Source organism: Alligator sinensis, unplaced genomic scaffold (genome assembly GCF_000455745.1).
Source record: "Alligator sinensis unplaced genomic scaffold, ASM45574v1 scaffold348_1, whole genome shotgun sequence".
Lineage (NCBI taxonomy): Eukaryota > Metazoa > Chordata > Crocodylia > Alligatoridae > Alligator > Alligator sinensis.
This window is the reverse complement of record NW_005841932.1, coordinates 3,027,754-3,050,300: the sequence shown is the minus strand read 5'-3', so window position 1 is coordinate 3,050,300 and position 22,547 is coordinate 3,027,754.

The following is a 22,547-nucleotide window of genomic DNA, read 5'->3' as shown; positions in this document are numbered from 1 at the left end:
AAAACTGTTTTGGATTTGGGTAAACATGATGGGTTGTTTGGGTTCCTTGATGGTCTGCTAAATAACTTTTCTGGATATTCAGGGGAGACTGACTAGTTTATAATTCTAGAGATCCTCCATCTTCCTCTTTTCTGTAAAGCTTTTCCTTTTTTTCAGTTTTTTGGGACCTCTCCTGACCTCTGTGAGATAGCGAAGATAATAGCCAATGATTCTGCAATTACCTCAGTCAATTCCCTGAGTGTTCTGGGATGCATCTTGTGCAGCCCTGCTGACTTACAAACATCCAGCTTCTCTAAGTAATCTCTAACCTGCTTTTACTGTATTCTAGGCTGATTATCGTCTCTTCTATCCTTGATACCAACTGTGTTCATCATCTGATATCATCTGAGACGTGAAAATCACTTTTTCAGTTCTATCTTCTCAACCCAGCCAAATTATTCATTCTAAAATTTACTATGAATGTTTTTATTGGCTATATTTAGCCTTTGGGCTCCAGTCATAAAAAGTGATTCATGGCTGTCCCGTTCAGCAGAAGCCACAGGAGAAAACAGGTCAAATTTCATGGCAAGGAGTCATATTTGTTTGTTTTTAATTTAATCAAGGGCAATGCAATTCTATTCCTTCATATACGTTCTGAAAGGTGCAACTCAATGAAACACATACTATTTTGCAGCTATTGTGCATGTGAACTGCATGCATTTGTCCTCTTCATGTGGATTGCACTGGACACCATGGTAATGTGTTGTCATCAAAGCTGACAGGCTTCTACATAGAAATTACACTCTAGGTAAGCTAGCTTGAGCAAACACATGAATTGAGAAGATTTAAGCAAAGGGATGAAGTCAGAGTTCTGTAGGATTGATTAAGTGAAATTTCGGTCTCATAAATCTTGTTCCGACTCCCTGGACATTAATTTGTAAATCTACTTAGAGGCTCAATAATTGCACAACATTCCTATGTGATAGAAGTTTCTAAGAAATAGAGCCCTAAGTACTTTAAATAGACCCAGACACTTAAGTTGAATTTTACAAATGAAATTTAAAAGCTTCAAAAATATCAAAATGAAATATTTTAAGAACGATAGTTCCATACAAAAAAAGAAGTGTCCATAGTCACAACTCTTGCTGCAGATATCTATCTTCCTATACATGAGTCAGTTTTTAATCATACTTAGTTAATAGGTGTTTAAAAAAGACTATGCCTTTAATCACATCATAGAATATGATTTCAATTAACAATTTAAAAAGATCTTAGAATTAGAATGTTGAAGCTTTACAGCAATAAAAAATATTCATAACATTTATCAGAATGTAAAGTAGAGTAAGCAAGGAGGAGTGTCTAAGAAAAGTCTCTTTTTAAGGTCTTTGTGTAAGCAAAAACTGGACTTTAGTCTATCATAGAATAAACATATATTTATTAACTTTGGCCTCTCATGGACAGCCTAGACCTGTCTAAACTGAAGCAGTTCTAGTATTATATATATATATATATATAGAATAATCTGAGGGAAAAGAAACCTCAGGCAATATAGATGATACAAATAATTACAAACTTCCCAAATAAATATAATGTACCTCATATATAAAGGATATGACTCAATTAAACTCAATTGCATTAGCCAATTTAACTGAATTCAAAATAATACCGTATGGCAGAGGTAAACTTTTACAGGAATCAGAAGATGACTATGGCAGTCTGTAACTCCAAAACATTAAAAAAAAGATTATCAGAACAGGGGAGAAAGTCCTTTGAAAAAAGAAAGAAAAAACCCACACTACAGCTGCATGACTCCTCCAGCATCCAGGTTCATGTGGGAAAGAGGAATAGTCCAAAGTGATTTATAAATACATTATACAACATGACTAAAAAGTGAGAATGAGATAAAGCATTTAGTTTTACAAACAGAACTAGATGATTGAAACAAAGGAGAAGGTTGTTGCTAACTGAATCTCAATTCTGCAACTCAAAGCAATCTTGCAAACAAAATTTTGCTCTAACTCAGGTTATTCTGATGTCACACATCTGGATTAGATCTCACAAAAGAAATTCCACTCTGATATACAATATGTATTGCTAAATATTTAATATGTAAAAGAAATATAGAATAATGCTTGAGGAATTGTTGTAAGTAAATGAAATGTTAATCTTTGGTGGGAGGGGGTCTTTCTTGTGTACCCACAGCACATGCTGAGACATTGAAGACCAGATCCTCAGCTAGGGTAAATCAATCCAACTCCATTGATTTCACTGGATCTATGGTGATTTATTCTAGCTATACATCTACCTCATACTCTCAATGGCTTTGTCCACGTTAAGGAAAAAGATGTGTTTTTAAACACATTGATTTGATATGTGTTAAAACAGCTTTTCCCACAGTGAAGACATGACAAGATTTGAGAAGTTTGAATGGTTTGCTCCCACTTCCCTTCTTTAGAAAATTAATTAAAATAATTGGACTAAGCAATAACCATATTTATTTAGAGGGTCTTTTAGTTTTCGCATGATTGATTTCCAGTTTTCAAGAGACTGACAGGCTGAAAAAGCTGAATTTTAAAAGTTGACAAGCTGATCACTCATTTTAATTGATTTTACAATGAGAGGATTTGGATAGGATATGAGAATATGTTGAGGTGAACTGCTGGCAGAATACAAACCCACCTAAAGTCTCTACTGGAAAAATATTTAATGCACGTACACGCACAACGTTAGGTCCTCTTTTTTGCCCTAAATAATGAGTATACTCAACTAATCTGAACTGTTAAAGGACACAACTGAACTTACCCTTTAATCTCCCATGTGCTACATTACAATTTCTATCTTACTTTCATTGACTTTAGTGATATCAGCTTGGGGGTCCTAGGCTGTTTACTACGCACAAGGAGAAAGAATTACACCAATGGGCCAAAAGTTAGAAAGAATTAGAAAACAATTTAAAGTATTTATATGTATGTAAATACAATAGCTTTTAATATTTTGTAGTTAAGATGTACTTTTATTAAGTACCATGTTTACCCAAATCCAAGACAACTTCCAATTTTAAATCCCCTTCTCCAATAATTAGATTTATACACCAAAAATTTGAACAATTTTATAATTTTCCATGTATAGAATCTAATTATTGGAGGGTCATCTTAAATTCATCCCCCTACTGCTGTGGCTAGGAAAGCAGAGGTGGGTGACAAAGGGCCAGACACCCACCCTTCGCTGTACCTGACTACCTCCCCTGCCCCTTGTCCTCCCATGCCTGTGTTTGTCCTTCCTGCCACTTGATGTACGTCCCCCAAGATGCACAGGAAGGTCTCATTCATGCCTTTGTGACTGCATCACCTCCCCTGTACCCAGTGTACTGCCTATATCCTTCCCTGCTGCATGAGCCACCCCAGCCCAGGACAGTCAATAGCTCAGTTTCACCTTCTGTTCTCAGCCCGTGGCTGGAGCACCACCTACCCAAGACCTGTACTCAAATCTAAGGTGAGGCACTTTCCCTCCATGCTGTTTGGGGAAAAAAACCTCATTTTGGATTTCAATAAAAATGGTGAACTTGGGCAAGCAGTTAAGCTTCAGACATAACTCTAAAAATAACTCCTCTGATTTCAACAAAACTACGTGTACTTAAGTACTTTAATGGACCCTTGGGTAACAGCTTGAGCCTGTAAGCTGCTGATGACTCCATTTGGGTTCTCAGAGTCTTCCGTTCTCATTGACGTCCGCATTATTGCACTGTAATACTGGCATGAGCATTGTTGATGACAAAACTGGGTCTTGCGTAATGTATAATATTTGAAAAATGGGTATCTTAGTATTACCCTTAAAATGTATGGTAGTTCAAATCAGAGGACAAAAATCCACCTCAAGACATCCTCCCCCCACAATAAAACAGATAGTATTGTTAATGTTAATGCTATAATACAAATTACTTTTTAAAAAAATCTAAAATTTTGAAGCAAAGTTGATTCCCAATTTTGATGCAGGCTGGTAATATATGATTATACAGATAATCAAAACTGAAACAAAACTGATATGCATGCTGTAGTTTAGTTGTATGCATACTGAGTAAGCACATTAAATAAATTACATAACTGTATGCAGGGGTTTGCTTGTTTACTTTTCATTCCATCCAGGAAGAGCACACACCAACTGCTGAAGCTTCCTGAGCCTGACGAAGGGTTTTTGAACCCGAAAGCTTGCTTAATAACTATTCTCCAACCATTTGGGTTGGTCTAATAAAAGATATCAAATTCACCCAAGGAACCTTGTCTGTCATAACTGTATGCAGTAATTCATCGCCATATTATATTTGCATATTTTGACTAAGGCTGTAGCCATTTTTCCCAAAAGCCTCTCTGTTCCAGCCACAAAAAAGCATTGATAATGAACTTTTGAATCTTGTTAGCATGTAACATGTTAAGTATGTTAGACAGGGCAGAAAGCTAATTTATGAGCTTCTGGGCATCCTATAATCCAGATGCATTTGCTAATAGCATCCCAGGCGAAGATAAGGAATCCTCCCTCTTAGGGACAAAATCTCTCTCAGAATGCTAAATTTTGCTTAAATGGATCACTGATGGAGAAAAAAAGAAAAAAAATAGCAAACCTCAGAGCCATTTGCCTAGCCATTGCCTTTTCTACATATATTTAAATCCTCAGATAATCAGTGGGTGCATCTACATAAGACGTTTACTGTGGAGTTGCCTCATTAGGTCTGCAGTAAAGTCTCAGAGTCTACATGTGGAGCCTTTTTAAGCAGCTGTAAACTAATAAATACTGTTGTTAATACTTGTAAACACAAGCACTACCCTGTGGTGGCATTTAGTGCACCACAACACACATTTAGACACTGACAGTGCTCGGTGGGGTATGAGGGTACTTCAGTGGGGAGGCTGCCTGCCAGCTAGCCCTTCACTGGTGCACCCTTGTGCCCCAGCCAGCCCTTCCGCAGAATGTTGAGATTGGGAAACACCATGTATCTGGGTCCAAGAAGGCAGCTTTCCTTAAGCCCTTTCCAGGATAACTGTTCTTCTGGCATGGTTTAGTACCCACCGAGGTGTTGAGACTTAAAGCCCATTTTATGAAAATGGGAGACTCCTCCCTAGCTTGCTCCTGTGGCCATATGGCTGAGGGCAGGTGAAACTTGGGGGCATCCAAACCCCAGGACTCCAGGATTGGGCCTGCACATAGGATGCCTGCCAAAATATGTTGGAAATATCTGAAGCCCCTGGTGGGGGTAGATGTTTGCCAGTTGTAGTGCCACTTATGGTTCTGGACTGACTCATGGATTTGGACTTGATTTGGCTTGAAACACGAAACATTTCTTTCATTTTTTCTATTTTTTTTTATTTTTTTGAGAATGGTTAAAGCAGCTCCAGGCTGGCAGGCTGACCCCCAGGGCCAGCTGCTAGCTGGGGCTGCTCTGACCCAGCTCAATATACTGCAGTCCCGGGTGGATATGTAAATGTTGCACCTGAGAGCAATAAACTCTGGTGTGAATTGTACCAGAGTTTATTCAATTGCATTAATAGCAAGTGTAGACACACCCAGTTCGGGGTAAGAAAATATTACTTTATTTAAATTGGTATTTTGAGACTAAGAGGAAAATAAAGGAAGAGAAAGACCTTGGTTAGAAATATATGCATTATATTTCATTAAATCCATTTCCTTTCTATTAAGGTGTTGATTGTTAGTTTTATACAAATAAGGTATTAGGTATATTTCCAGTTAGAATATATGATTTTTTTCTTTATTATTTCAGAAAGCTGCTGGTATTGGGGTGAATTTAGCAGAGTTCAGTTCGGGCACAGGCCATTTATTGACTGATTCCCTCATTTGGGAAATATGAGTGCAAATCGAGAATACTGGCTAGGGCCATGTTAAAACATGATCATTTGGAAACAGGCAAGGGCCATGCAAATTTCAGATTTTAAATTAATGAATTAGGCAAGAGAATGGAACCTTTTCCAGGAGTGGATCTAACATTTGGCAAGAGGGATGCAGGAGCAATCACTCATACTGCAGGGGTGGCTGCAACCTCTGCTTCCAGCCTCCTTCTCCTAGCCCTCCTCCCCTTCCCCACTGGTGCAGTAAAGCACACCACAGGAGCCTCTGGGGACTTTTGAAAAGTCCCCAAAACAAGTTAGATTCCCCTTCCCTTCTACGCCCATCTTCTCCCTTCCGCTTTCCCCCCATACCTTGCCTGTCTCTGCTGCTTTCCCTGCTGGCCAGAGGGTGGGGGAAGGCCCCCAAGCAGCCTAGCTAGAGAAGGGAAGAGTACTGTGGTCCACTCTGAAAGAGAATGAACCCCCTCTGGATCCACTTCTGACCCTGTCAAGAAATATGGAAATACACAAAACCCTCTCTATTTGCGGGTTCAGCATTCGTGGTTTCAAATATTCGCAAGTGCTGAACCTGCTTCTTAAATATACTTACAGGAGCTCCGCATGAGCTCCATCCTGCTGCTGCGCTCCTGCTGCCACCGCCGCTGCCAAGCTCCCACTGTTGCCAGAGCAGCCATGCCCCACCAGCCGCTGGGGGCACTGAGTTTATGAACGCAGATGGCATTCATGAACACAGCGCCTTATTCACGGATTTTGCCATTTGCAGAAGATACAAGAACGTATCCCGCACAAGTGGCGAGGGCCGCCTGTATTTCTTTCATGAAATTATAGTTATGGTGCTGCATAGCATTTACTTATAATAGGCATCTAATCGTGGCAGTATGTGTGCAAGTTTGGCTGTCATGACGTTACAGCAGAACCTTGACTGGACCAACCAAAACAGGAGAAAATTAGCAGTGAAGAAATGACTGCAGGTTTAGAAGATGGGGTCAGACACCTCCCAGATTGCCAAGAGCTGGGAAGAATGTATTTGTACATTCAATGCTGCAAGAATGTATTTGTATGCAGATGATTTCAAGTTGTAAATACAATAGTATTATTTTAGTGCTGAAAAAAATGAGATTAGCCTATAATAGTTTGAAAGAAAAAGGCATAACATTTGGAGAAAGCAGTAAGGAAGACTCTTGCTGGGTACAATGCCTCTACCTCTACTCTAAATCAAGTGTCTTTCATGTACAGGTACTACCATACTTAACTATATTGTGGCATATCAATCCATAATATCTGCTGGAAAGGTATGTTGAAGTGCATGGTATATCTTTTAGAACAGTGGTTCTCAACAATTTTAGACTCAAGACATCCCTCAGAAAATGCCAGCCCTTAGTTTTCACTCATTTTCTGAGTGCTAAAAAATACTAGAGTCATTCTTCTGTTGCAAAGAACCCAGAAAGGCTACAATGGGCCAGAATGTCTTTTAGCTCTATGGATTTCTTTTTAAAATTCCTGGGTTTATGTTGTGAATCGCATGTAGGTGTTTACACACATAGCACTGCTAATATTGTGAGGAATAATTATTGTACAAATTTTAATATTCACCAATATTAGTTACATAGAATGATGGAACTCTAATGTTCTGTTGTCCTTCTACACACAATCTCCAGATGCTTTCTGAATTCTTCCTTGCATATGTGTATATGCTGCTTTAATGAAATGGGAGTTTCTCGGGTTACAGGAATGGAGATCCATCTTGATGATCAGAGGGAATTCTTTTCACAATTATTAAGATATGATATTCTCTTTTAATGCAGTTAATCATAAGTGAAAGTCCCCCCACCTCCATCCCCGAAACACCTAAATTCTATTTCTGAATGTGCCTAAATGACCTAGAAACCCCTAGGATATACCCTAGGGGTATATCTCTCATGCTTTCAGAGATTTGACTTCAACTCAGCTAGCTACTAAATTGGCTAGTTCAAGCACTGACAGAAGTGTAGTTGTACGAGTAGAGAGAACAGCAAGAGCTACCAAATCCACTAAAAAATCTGGGTAAATACTTGGATGGCTAGCCTGTGTGAGCAGCCATGGCTACACTGCTGAGCTAGCATGAGCTAACCTGTTTAAATCTAGCTTGTATATATCTCCATGACCTGCAGTTATACCTTAAATGGTAGTATAAACATATACTAAGTATCACTGAAAGTCAATGGGAGTTAGGGTCCTAGGTCATGGGTTGGCAGGGGGCTTCTAACAGAGCTGAACTCTGAGCCCAGACCACTTCCATCCCAGGTCACATAGACACAGTGGCCTGGTCCACATGAGTAGGCATGAGCCTTTGCAGGAGTACAAATAGTAGCAGCACAAATTTGTGCTGCAGGGCACACCCCTGCCCATTTACTTTGTAGCAAGACACACTGTCCCACTGCTTCATGTGCTCCAGGGTGGGGCTGGCTGGGGCCCTGGCGTTGAGGCACCATGTGCCCTGGCCAGCTGGGGAGTGGTATGTGGAGATGGGGGAGCAGGCAGCCCAGGCCTGTCAGCTTCCCTCTCTCTGCATACTGTGGAGCCCCCGCACTGACTTACCCTGAACCCCAGGCAGCCGCTCCCCATTTGGCTGGAACACAGTGTGCCTTGAGACGGGAGAGCCCTAGCCATCTGCTCTGCAGGGCATGCAGTGTGCCTCAGCACAGGGGCTCCATATGCCTTAACATGGGGGATCCACAGTGGAACTCCTGTGCTAAGGCAGAAGGAAACAAGGGAGCAGCCAACCCAGAGCTGCCTTCTCCCCTGTTTGGAGGCACCCTGCACCCCAGCCAGCTGGGGAAGAGGCTGGTTAGAGTGCAGGGTACCTTAATACAGAGGTTTCACAGCACATGGAGATGCAGGAGCAGGCAGCTTAGGGCTGTCTCTGCATTTGTCTTGGCTCATGCCACTTTAGTGTGCTTTGTGCTGCTGTTTTTTTCCAAGTTTTTTTTTTTTTTTGCTACCAGGAAATCCCTGTAGCAAATTTGGTCCTAGTGCTGCAAATTTGCAGAGCTGCACACTGATTAATTGTGCAACTCATGTGGTTTGTGGTGCTGCAAAAAGGTTTGCAGCACCACAAACCACATGTGCCTGCACGTCTGGATCCAGCCAGTCACTGCTCCCCCCTCCCGCCGCCATCACTTCTTCTCCTCACCACGTAGGCAAAACCCTCTGCCACAGAAATGCTGCTGAAGCTCCTCCCACCAACTCCACAGAACATAAGTTGCAGACCCCTATATATCATATAGGTGTTTTGCTCCTGCATTCTTGCTATATGAGACTCTCTCCTTTCAATTAAAAGTAAAGTTTCTAACCTGCATAGCTGCAAAGAAAATCTTAATGCAAATCCTAAAAGCTGGGAAAAACAGAAAGCAAATAGAAAACTGGATGGCATTCTGGAATAAATGCTTTAGTTAAATGAGTTATTGGGTTCAATCCAGAACTGACTAAATGAAATTCTACAGTTTGTGTTATAAAGGGGTCAGATTAGGTACTCCAGTGCTTCCTTCTGGTATAAAAAGCTGTGGATCAGTGAAAACATCTATTTAAGCTAGATGCATTGTCATTAAGTCTTATACTCATGGAGTTTTAGAGAATAGATCAAAGGAGAAAGACTGGAGTGAATTTTATTGTATTTTATTTTTACATTTAGGGTTGGCAATACTAAGAGTCTAAGTATCCATCAGCTACTCTGCTCCTGGCAGGAGAAAATTAGAAGTGTTCCAGGGAAAGCCTGAACACCATTTTTCTCTGGCCTGTTAGGTATAAGTAGCAAAAGAATAGCTTGCATGTTAATAAATAAATAAATGAGATACCACTGTAATTAGCAAGAACTAAATGGAAGAGAACACAGTATATTTTTTCCATAATAGGGGGGGTGGGGGGGGGAAAAATTAGTCATTACTAGATACATTACTACTTAATGAATTTTTAATTACTGAATCTGACAAATATTGCTTAAATTAGTTACTTTTAATTAACCTAAGAAACAGAGAAGATATACTAAAATGTTAATGCTATTCAATATTTGTAGTAGGATAGTAAAGCAGCCTGCATTGTAATTACTTCCCTAACTTTACTCTTGCTGCACTTATCAATAAATAAGATTTTTCAATACTGCTGACAGCAAGATTTAATTAAATGTACAAATAGCTGCAGCATAATATAAATCCTTTTCAAATGCCTTGCCAGTAAATGTAAAGTTATGCTTTTTCAGATTTCAGGGAAATGATGAAAAAAGAGCAGGACACCTGGGTATCCTTTGATTTTAACAACTGATTGAATAAGCTAATTAGGTCATGCAGACTCTCTGCACTCTACATCCACACTGCTTCTATCACATTGCAAATGCTCCAACAGAACGTTAAAAAACTAAGTAAACAGCTCTTAGTAATTAATCATGTGTGAGGTCAATTTTGTGTTCTAATGCCAATCTACAAAAGGACAGGAAAGGCTAAAACACTACTAAACCTGATTATGAAAAGTCTATGCATCTCTTTCCACCTGAACTATATCATACAAGGAACAAGTTAACGATTTGGGGACATTTAAAAGAACATTTTATGCACTGTAGCATCTTGTTTTTTTAAAGCCTTCTCATATGAGAAATCAAATATTCCATTTTCACAGATATTTTTTTTTCTACAAAAATATTGGGATTTTTGGTGAGCCCCCCCAAATCTAAGGTTCTCAGTTTGCACCATTTAGTACAGTGTCATGAATCTTGTTAGGTTCAAGGCATCCTTTGATAGACTCAAGGCACCCCTCAGAAAATTCAAACTCTTAAGGTGGTGCTTGATTTTCATCCACAGAAAATAATATATAGCAATTCTTCTGTTGCAAAACACTCAGAAAGACCACAACAAGTCATAAAGTTTTAACACTAGGATTTTAAGTTTTAATACTAGGAATTCCTATTGAAATCTCATGTTTCCATGCCTATGAGTCTTAATGTTGCATGGCACCTTGTGGCACCCAACTGGTATTGCTACAGTGGAGCTTCTTCAGAGATTGGCTCAGGATATATGAGGACTCAGGAATATCTCTCTCAAGGTTAAAATGGATGCCATTTTTGTTGCAGGATCAGCTGTACCAGGATGTGTCCCAGCACAGCTCATCTGATTGACTGGCAGGTACAGGCACTGTCCAGGGCTCTTGCGCCACAGGATCAGGCCTATACCATTGCTGGGTCTTCTGAGGCCTGATCCTGCAGGATGGCTATGGGTACTTGGCCCCGACCTGAGGCACATGTCTGCATCACAGAGAAATGAACTGCAGTAAACGCTCCTAGGCTAAGTACAGAGAGTTAAAAAGCCTGAGACTGAATTGATTCAATCTTTGCCAGTAAATCTAAACTGGGAAGAATGAACCAAGAAGCAAGTGAACAGATATACACTTTTGATTCCAGAAATGCAGTGACATGCCTGCAGTAGCTCAGACCAGAAGCTTGTGGGGGGAAGCACTAGAGTGTGCCTTCCCTTCTCTTCCCTTCCCTTTGGCAGTGGCTGGAAGGCTAGAGGGAAGCTGGAAGAGAAGCCCTCCAAGTCTTTTCCCCCACTCCCTGCTCAAACTAAGGTGGGGAGATGTGTCCAGGCCTCAGCAGGTCCATTGAGTATGATGGTGGTGGGGTTAAACCCCCACCCAGGCCTGCACGGACACTAGCTGGGGTGAGCCGGGAGGGGAAACCCTGCTAGGCTTTTCCCCTGCCCCCTGCTCAAGTGGAAGGGGGACTGTGGCCAGACTCTAGCCTGGGCCAGCACACTGAGACAGAAGGGAGGGGTGTTTAAACCTTCTCCCTTGCTTGCACAGGACCCCAGCCAGAATCTGCCTCACAGGGGCAGAGCAGCCCCTGCTAGGCTTTTCCCCTGCTCCCTGCTTAAGTGGAGGGGTTGTGGGGGGAGTGGCCAGGTGCTGGCTGGGGTCAGCATGCTGAGGCGGAAGGGAAGGGGCCCATGCAGGCCAGCTGGGGTCCCATGTGGGCAGGGAGGGGGGCTTTCCCCCTCTGCCTCATTCAGCCAACCCAGCCTGAGGTCTCAGCATCCCCTGCCTCCACTCCAATGGCGAATGGGGGGAAAGCCCGTGAGGGGGCGCTCTGCCTCTCCAGACACATCCTGGCTTGGATCCAGAACCAGGTTTCCCACCCCCACCATCACCCCCTTCTCAGGCAGCTAGATCAATGATACCATTCTGGCTAGGGAGCAGAGAGGCGGGGCCAAGCCAACTCCACTGGAGCAGACAGTATAGCACAGGGCTGCAAAGCATCCTGGGATGCTGGGGGACTGTGAGTTAACTTGAACTGGAAAGGGGTCTAGGACACAAATTCCATAAACTGATCTGACCTAAATCAGTTCAGTCTGATACTATATACAACCAGGTTTATCTTAAGCAGTTTTGGCCATTTTGAAAGTGGTTTCTGTGTACTGAAGTTCTGTTCTGTTATAAGTTTACACTGGCTTATGATCAATTAAATTGGTTTATATGTAACTTCTGTCCCTAGCCCTAGAGTTTGTACCACTTAATTGCAGAGGACATCTGTTCACTTTTAGCACGAGGTCCACATTCCTGGGCTGCTGAGCTCTCTAGCCACCTTGGGCAAGTGCTTTTGGGACATGCTTTATATGCTGCAGAGTAAGGGAAGCCCACAGTTCCCCAGAAGAGGATTCTGGGGTGTGTTTCATGCTGCAGAGGAAAGGAACCCACAGAATTCTCTGCTCCATACTTGCAGATATGTGCCCTGATAATTTCCCTTCCAGGGAACCATGGGATTTCCTGGTTCTATAGCATGAAAAGCACATTCCAGAATTTCCTGCCTGTGGTGGCTGGAGAGTGCAGACAACCCAGGGCTGCAGGAATTTCACTAAAAGCAAACAAGCACCCTCTGTGATAAAGTGGCACAAGCTCTTACATTTTTGCCCATTTCAGATATGACAAGGGGCAAGGGCATCTGTTCACTTGTGCTTTGTGCCACCATAAAACGTTTTCCGGCATGGTAAGGACAACATATATTTACATCCTCAGATTATAATAGAAATGTATCAGTAGAACAATACAGGTAGGCTTCAACCATGCTTGACCTTTCTAGCCAAATCTTGCTGTGCTTTTAGTCTCAAAGATCAAAACTAAAGTATTATCTTATATCTCAGGAACAAATAGCTTTCTTTCTTGTAGAAAGGGCTTGCAAGGTAATACTCTTTAAATTCTGAATCATAGAACTTGCGGTAACTATGTAATGGACATGAAATTGAACACATGCACATTTCTGCCACCGCCAATAAAGATTAGAATTTTAATTTTTGCTCAGGATGTTTTCCTACCAATACAATTTCAAAATTATCTCAATTTCAATTACCTTTTAAATTATTTACCACTCATCCAAAGCTATTCACCTTCTAACCCAGGATGAAAATGAAGGAATGTTATGAACAAAAGCTGTCTTCTGTCCTAATTAATTAGAAAGTTCTTAGAATAAATACCAAGCTATCTACCCTGACCTGAAGATGACATTTATTATAAACTAATGCTTCTAATTTAGTCCAGCTAAAATAAAAACAGTTCCTGAGTATTACAGCACAGACCAAAATACCCTGGAAACATTTCTGGTAACTTTGAAGCACTACAAGTTAAATTAGATACCCGTTTTATTGGATCTTATCTGGAGGGCATTATATTGCCTTTATTCTTTCTGCACTGTGTCAATGAGGGTTGTGCAAATAGTTTCAGGGCAGTATATTAGGGCTGTATGAAGCTTTGGGTGGTGATTTGATTCAGGGAAAATTTGGCCCGATTCAGTGGCCGAATCTTCAAATCCAAATCGAATCAGGGAACCAATAAAAGGGTCTGAATTGATTCAAAGCTCTCTGAATCTTTGGGAAAGATTTGGACAGCTTCAGTGATTCGGGCAGTCCCCGCCTGCTGCAGCAGGGAGCTGGAGCCAGACTCCATGCCGGTAAATAGGGGCCAGGGGAAGGGGGGCACTGGAGGAGTGGGGAGGTGACCATGGGGGTCCCCTGCCAGGCCCCAACCTCTGCCTCTGCAGTCCCCCCATGTCTGCCCTGCCCACCCCAGCTGCTGGCCCTTTAAAAAAAAGCCCCCACTCACTGGGTGCTGCTTGCCAAGGGGAACCCCTGCTGCCCCCCACTGCTCCATGCTGAGTGGGGGGCTCTGCCATGAGCCCCCCAACCCCTCCTCCTGCTTCCTTAGCCCTCCCCCATGGCTGTCCTGCCCAGGCCAGCTCTGGCCCTTTAAGAAAAATAGAATTGAACCACCTTCCTTGGACTCACCGGCTCCTGCAGTGGCCCTGGGGCTTTGTGGGGCTTGTAGGACAGTCCCCCATGCAGTGCAGGGCAGCAGTGGGCAGTGGGGATCTCCCTCTACCAGGCAGGAACCAGTGAGTGCAGGGCAGCGGGGATCGCCCCTGTGCCTGGCAGCACCTGATGAGTCGGGGCTTTTTTTCCCAATTTGCAGGAGCTGGGTCAGGTAGGGCAGCCATTACCAGGCTGGGAGAGCAGGCAGGGGATGGGCCTGGGTGATTCAGAGATTCGGCAGCAGTTGAATCTCCAAATCAGATTCAGTCAAATTGATTTGGGACAGTGATTTGAATCACTAAATCGAATCACTGCCCCCCAAACTGGACGAATCTGAATCCAAAGTGAATACTAGCCACTTCGCTCAGGCCTACAGTATATGGACCTTAATGTGCAGAAGTTTGCCTGAAACTAATTCCGGAGGGAAGAATGGCACTAAGATACTTAGTAGTGATGAAAGAAAGCTCTCAAGACAAATTTTAGTTTCCTTTCATTCCATTTATAATGCTGAGAGAAAAGTTTTCAAATTTGTACATAACTGAGCCAGTTGATATGGCTAACTACTGCATACAATCTAAGATACCTTGCCAGATTGTAGTTAAGAGGGTTCTTCAACTGATAAAAATCAGGTTTTTCCACATGTCCCCATTTGATGCCCAATGACTGAAGCCCTTGACAAATTTGAAAATTTGAGACAAAAAAATCACTTCTTCTAAATTACTATTTTCCCAATATTTTTTACTTCAGCAATTCAGGAGTTTCAAAAAACATTTCCAAAAGGCTTATGTTTCCTCACAGCTACATTTTAGGTCCATAAACTGATAGCAACATACTCATCACTGTACAAGACATAACAAAAGAGAAACTCGAAGGGCAGGATGTCATTTTTGCTCTAAAAACAGAATAATGCAAAATATTGTAAAGGCAGCTTGTAGAAACATGTTTAACTCTTGCTCTAATCTTTCTTTCTACTTTACATTATGGCATTTGACTTCAATTCCATACTTAGGAGCATCCCCCATCTGCTATTTTTCCAAAAGAATACACTGTTTACATCAAACACAGTAAGTCACTAAGTGCTTTTGAAACCTTTTAAATTAAAGTAATGATTTAAATACATGCAATATGAAATAAATAAAGCAAACAAGTACTTCTCTAAATATTCATGGAGCAGTATCAGCAAGCTAATTTCAGTGTATGGTAAAATTATATTCCTGAAAATTCTGTCTGAAAAAGAAGAAACAGCTTCAAGTGTTTCAATGGTAATTTGGAGGAGAAGGAGGAGAAGTCAACTAATTGATGCATCCTGATTTTAAAAGTGATCATTTCATAGCATTTTTATCTAGTAGGAATTATTATTATTACTCTAATTATTATTATTTGTCTCTGTACACACAAAGGTCATAGTCCTCTCCCCACATATCAACTGTTTCCTAACTCCACAATCCTCTGAAGTGCTAAAGAATATGTTATTATTTTTCTTTTCTCTTAACCTCTGTAATCTAGAAAATTATTCTCATCTAATGCAATTTAGAATATGTGATACCATTTACTAATCCGGACCCAGCCACAGGCATGAACATACTAGGCTCTGTGTAAAAGAAGAAAGGAATACAATTGCTATATGAATAGTAACATGGGAGAGCTAAATATGGAATAGATAATTTAGGCCCCCAAATGTGGCCATATACAACTCTTGGGCATTTTTCTGTACTCTGAAAATAGGCATAGGGAAAATCTTAGTCTGGCTCCTGCTTCATCATTTTTTCATTGAACAGTGCAGAATGGGAATATGGCCTAAGAGTCCCTATTTGAATACCCATTCATCCCTGTGGTACAACATTTCTTTCTATCTCTTGTTACTGCAAGTTAAATTTTCATTCTCTTCAAAATCTGCTACTTTGTCATTGTGACGCAGAAAATCTAAGACGTATATTTATGTAGAACCAACATTTCATTTTCTACTGTTGAACAGTCAGCAACAGAGCAAAAGTTCAGACCCTATCCCCAAGGCTATACAAATAGCAGTATTACTGATGCACATACAAGGGGAAAAATATTTACAGGCATTGCTGATTTGTAGTCCATCAAAATATGAGAGGAAAAGAATCCATGTTTGCAATATATGGAAGGAAAATAGTAGTAAGGAAATATACTATCTTTACAAGCTTGTAATAAGTTATTTTAAATCACAAGGGCTAAAGGAAAACAAAAAGCACTTGGCAAAGTCTGTTTCAAGAGTACCACCACTTTCTTTTTCATTTTCCTCCTAACAAGCTGATGCAAAAAGAAGGAATGTCAACCTTCAGTGTTCAAAAGCACATTTCTGCCTGAAATGGTGAATAACTGCTTGTATTTCTGGCAAACTGAAGTCACTGAGATTGGATGAAAGGGCAGAAATTATATAAAAAAAAGAATGAAGTAAAGACTATAGAAGCAGTATCATGTTCTTCCAAAGTATCACCCTGGTGGAGTACCAGACTGGATGAATGCAGATATGACAGAGAAGCTGAAGAGCCTGTGGACCATGTGTGAGTGTTGTAGAGAAAGAGATTTCCATTTAAATTGTATAAGAGAGACATTCTACAAATGGCAGATGGAGATTCCCTAGTGATAATGACAAGCTAAATCACCAGGCAGTTATCTTGCCAGTCTTAGGCTGGCCCATTGGGGTTTATAACTTTCACTTCACTGAACTCAGTGATTTACCTAAAGAAAGATAGAAGGCCTGGGAAAATACAAGACCTATGCATTATGAAGAGTCTCTGATGATAAATAGGACTTTTTTTAAGACCTACTATTTTAGATGTGGTAACTTTAAAATTCACTAAAATCCCTCTTAACAGCAATATAAGAAACTCCTCTGTGCAGAGCATTGAAAGGAAAATAGACCCTAAAATACCTTCTTTATGTATCATAACTACACGCAAACACACATATGAACAAGAATGGAAAATACATATCCACATAGGAAAATTTTAACACTTTTCCTCTGCCAGAATAAAAAACAATAACACTGTACTGTAAACCTATCTGTTTCTGTCCAGGGAAGACAAAAATGGTCAGGAAAGCAGAAATTATTCACTTAGTCTCTGATAATTTCACTCATTTGTGTGATATATTCTATTAAAAAAAGGTCTGGGTCTGGTTGTGTTTTTTAGGTTCTTGTGAACTCGTTCTTTTTTACTAGCTTTTTATTTGATACAAACAAAAAGTGAACTCCCACAGTATTTGTTGCATATAAAAGTTGTGAAAAAATCCTTGAAAAGTCAAATTCACAAGAAAGCCTGTGCATGCACCCAAACACACACACATACAATTTTCTTCAATTGGGTGTTTCATGGAGACAAAGAAGGGTGTTTGTCTATTTGGTACTTTTTATTTTTTTAACAGCATATAGCTGTTGGGCATGTCTGTGCTGAAAAGTGATGCCAGACAGTAATGACACGCCATTACATTGTTATTGCCCTCTTCTAGTTTTTTTCATTCCATAGCAGAAAGGATGAAACAACAGTTAGCCATGATTTTACTCTTAAATATAAAACAAAGTATGTTTTGAACTAAGAGAGAAAAAAGGAAATGAATGATAAATTAAGTTTATTTTTATTCACAGTTTATGACTACCAGGGAAGGAAGACTATAGGTGTAAACAGATTGTCACATCTCTCCCAAGAGAAAGTATTTTCTTTCTTGAGATCCTACAGATTTAAGAATCCATTGTCCCACTTTAGTACTTGTGAAGTATACAAGATAAAGTGTCCTAACACTTTTCCCCTGGGACAATGCTATAGACATGTGTAAGTCAATTCAAGTTTATTGTGAGTCCTTCCAGGCACAAGCCTATCATCTTGATTATTACTAACTGGCAGAGTGTCAGACAGCAAGGCAGTTTGAAAGGGCTGTATGTATAAATGGTTGTGTCACTCTTTTTTGATCTGGGTTAACACCTGGGACAATCAAGATCACCTCAGACGACATGTCCGTTTACAGCCTTAGTTTTCACATGCATCTATGCAGGTGTTGAAACAGGTAAGTGCTGTTATGTGCTACTTCCATTACAACAACCATAAATTTGGAGTGCTGACAGACATGCAGGCCTCTGCTCTAACTCATAGTGCTTCACATAAAGCACCATGCGTTAGATCACCCTCCCCAACAACCCAACAGATGTCTGTCTTTGGGTTGGGGGGTGGGGGGGTGAGGTGGAGGAGAAATTGAGCCTGCCTGCAGTGGAGGAACTGCCCCTCTCCCCTAGTCCTGTTTCCCCTCTACCCCCACCCCCAGCCCTGGTGCTGTGTGCAGGAAGGGAGGAAGGAGAGGGAAGGGGGAGTGAGCATAGGGCTACAGTTTGCCCAGCCTGAGCTGTAGAGGGGGGATGGTGTGGGGCCCATGATGTGGAAGGGCTCCAATCCACCTGGCCCACTCTCTAGCTCAGGCTAGGTAAACCTCAGTCCCCAGCTCTTTTCCCCTCCCCTGTCCTCCCTCCATTCCTGCAGATAGCCCCAGGAGTGGAGCTGAGTTGATGCAGCCTAGCCCTGATTGTGCAACAGATGAACTCTAGGGAAGACAAGCTCCCTAAGTCACTCCAAAGTGGAGCTCCTTCATCTGATCCCTCATTTGAGGAGGGTTAATTTGTCACATGATCAGCCAATTTAAATGAGCTGTGCAGCTATTTAGCTGTGTCATAGCATGGCTGTTGACCACTTTTGAGGGGCTGATCGCTTGACACACATAACTTCTGTCTGTGCCCTTGGTGGAATGATTTCCTCCCAGACAAACAGATCGCTCTCTTTTGCTCTTTAACTTCCGTTGACCAACATATATATATATACACACATATATATATTTACCAGTGATACATTCCAGTTTTCTTTTGCCTTCTAATCTTTTAGGTTGAATTAGGCTTTTCACTTTATCTGGAAAAAGTTCTCTCTCTCATTAGCTTTTTTTCCTCCAAATAATTGCTTAAGACTATCTTGCTTTATTAAAAAGTTTTATTAACTAAAAAAAAATCCTAAATGTTTGACAATACTGATTAATTTCAGAAACAGTTGCAGAATGCTAAGAAACATTTAATAACAAGACCTCTGACAGACACCAACATAAGAAAAACTTTAAATACTCATCTTGGAAAATTTAGCTAAAATAGGTTTTTTTCACCAAAAAACCCTACTTGTTGCAGTTAAATAAAACTATGTTAATAATATTATTTAGAGCAATTTATAACCTTTTAGGAAGGAAGGATGGACAGATGGATAGATTTCAAACTATCCTGGTAGTAAAGCTCTCTTCTCACTTTTCCTACACATGTCATTCAAGTTTTTTCCCAGAGAATCATATTCAAATCATGTTCATTTATGAATGAACCAAAGGCCATCAAAGTAAGAGGGAAACTTTTAAGTGATTTCAATAGCACTTGGAGTGGGCCCTGAATAATATTCAGAAAGTAATCACTGGAGTTTCAGTGCACAGTACAAACCTTCTTTTCCCTGTAATGCTAAGCAATTTGAACTTTTCTAGTACATGGCACAATGCCGTGCATATTTCTACTTCATCTTTATTGCAAATCTAATAGAAGAAGATATTAATAAGATCCTTTTGTTATTTTTTTTTCTTAAGAAATAAATTTATCAATCTCCTGGAAGTATAGTCCCAGTACTGTAGAGTTATAAGTACCAGTTCTTTGGTATTCTATACCAATAGTGTAACGTGGGGGGCAAGGGGCAAACAAGGTACCAGCCCCAGGCACCAACTATGAAGGAGTGAAAGAAAATGCCCCTGGAGGTCTTTGTCATGAAAGGACAGTCCTATGCTATCTGGCCATAGGAGTTTGGGAAGTACAGCCCTGCACAAAGCAGTGTATTTGGAGGGTTAGGGTGAATGGGGTGAGTAGAATGGTGCTCCTCACCCCCTGCCTCCCCCAGGAATCTTTGCCATAGTGAACACAATACTTCTCCCAACAGCATATCTGGGGGTGGGTGCTAGGAGGGAGTGAACAGGGCACCAGGGATGCTCCCAAGAAGCCTATGCCACCGAACTGCTGCCACTAGAGCCAACACTACTGAAGCAGTAGGGACAGCAGGAGCAACAGCTGCCTTCCATGTGCAGTGAACCTGGGCAGATAAGGGCAGATAGCCCTGGCCCTGCCTCTGCCTTTCCTCCCCCCCACCCATTCTACAGTGGTCAGCATACCCCTCCCCCATTTCCCCTGCTGCCCTGGGTCCTATGCCTCTACTTCTTTGGATTTGCCATATTTTGATTCGTTAAAACTTTATCCCCATTTAACACTACTTATTATCGTCTTCATTTTTCTTGAATATCCCAAGCTCTCTTATTTTCTCTCTCTCTGAGGCCATGAAATAATGTCTGCTTCCAGATGTGCATGTATTTTTTTATAATACCATGTTTACAGTTATGGAGAGTAAAAGTGACTTCTCTTTTCAAAATTAAATAGATTATGCATGGCAGATAAAATTTGAGACCTGAAACCCACAATAGTAGATGACAAGGCCAGCACTGACTATATGGCTACTACTATATTTTTTGGAAAAGGAGCTTTTAAATAATACACATTTGGGCAATGTAAAAAGTGCTTATCTGAACTAACAGGTACACTTCCAGTGTGGGATGGAAATATCCATATTAATTCAGTGACAGAACTATAATTCAGGGATTTAAATTCCTATCCAACACCAACTATGTGTTGGGGGAAATACATCTTTACAACAGGGTTATATTAAACCTGAAGTGACTGATATGACAGTATGTAAAAATGTGTCACTCACTGGACTTTACTGCTCGAGCAGGAAGCAGAGCATTCCACCTTAGAAATCTCGACATTGTGCTTCAGGAAACACAGGCTGACTGTGGGCTGTCTGCATTGGTGACTCGTGCCCCCCTGAGATTGGCCACTGCTACCTTCTGCAGGCCACTCGCCACCTCCCCCCGCCCTCGGGAAGGCACACGACAGAATGGGACTCCCAGGCATATAAGCCCAGGCCCTGAGCCAAAGCAGGCCCTGCAGGCTGCAGGGAGAGAACCTCCCCCAGGGAAGCTGACTCTGGGAAGCACTTTCCAGGGATCAAGTTGCAGCAAGCAAGGTTTAGGTTAGCTATTAAGAAAAACTTTCTCACTAGGATGGTGGTGAAGCACTGGAACAAGTTACCTAGAGAGGTGGTAGAATCTCCATCCTTGGAGGTTTTTAAGGCCCAGCTTGACAAAGCCCTGGCTAGGATGATCTAGTTGGGGATGGTCCTGCTTTGAGGAGGAGGTTGGAACAGATGACCTCCTGAGGTCTCTTCCAACCCTAATTTTCTATGATTCTATGATGTTATGCCCAAGCTACAATAGTGAGAGTGGACCTAGACCTTGGAATTATAGCTTGTGGGAGGTGAACTTTATGAAAGCATTTTGCATATATTTCAGTTGTGGTGGTTTATGCTTGTTTTTGTTTCTTGAATAACTGGAGGACTGGAAGTGGCTCTATGGGAGGAGGTGGCCACAAGCAGGGTACCAGGTAGGTATCCTCCACCGCAAGGTTGATGCCCCGAAGAGCCAGGACTTTAACCAGTGGACCTGGGGTGAGGGGCTTCAGCTACAGGAAAAAGGGGCTGAGGCCAAACAGGCTGAAGCCCAAACAAGGGTTGGGGTCTGAGAGGCCCAGCATTAGTCCAGGAGACAGACAGATAGACTTTGGAGTATTGGGATCTGAACTCCAAGTGCAGCAGGTCAAGGTGAGCCCCTGGAGTAGAAAAATGGACTATGAAGAGCACCTAGAGTTTGCCAGCTTCTAAAATCAGCCTCCCCTCCTCATCAACAAAATCAAACATGTGGCAGGTGAGACATCAGGGGAGAACCCTCAGAGGTGGAAGTAAAGATTGATCAGGACTTAGACATTCATCCAGGGAGTACCATGGCAGCCCTAGAACATGTCTTGTTACGGCTGTCCTATGCACTGCTGCCATCTGTACCCAAGCAGACTAACGGAGCCTGAAAACAATGCTGAAATGTATCACAGTCTACCTGCCACCTTACCTCAGCTGCCCAAGGTCAGCACTGCAAGCTCTCCACTCTTCAGGGCCTCAGCATTTAACTATCTGCATATACAGCTTCGGGCAAGTTTCTTTACCAAGAGAACAAACCTGGGAGAATTCTCCCAGGTTACTTGAATGTATGTACGTAACCAAGGCTTCCCTGTTTGGCTAAAATGTGTCATCTGTTGTAGACTGGAAATACTATTTTTATAGTCAGGCAACAATAGTTGGGGGGGGGGGTTGTTTTCTTTTTTTTAATTGTTTCCTTCATTCTTCCTCCTTTAATAGAGAAACATGATTTAGAATTTTAACTCATGTTGAATGGCAATTTGGTGTGTTCTGACATTCCATTATATTGG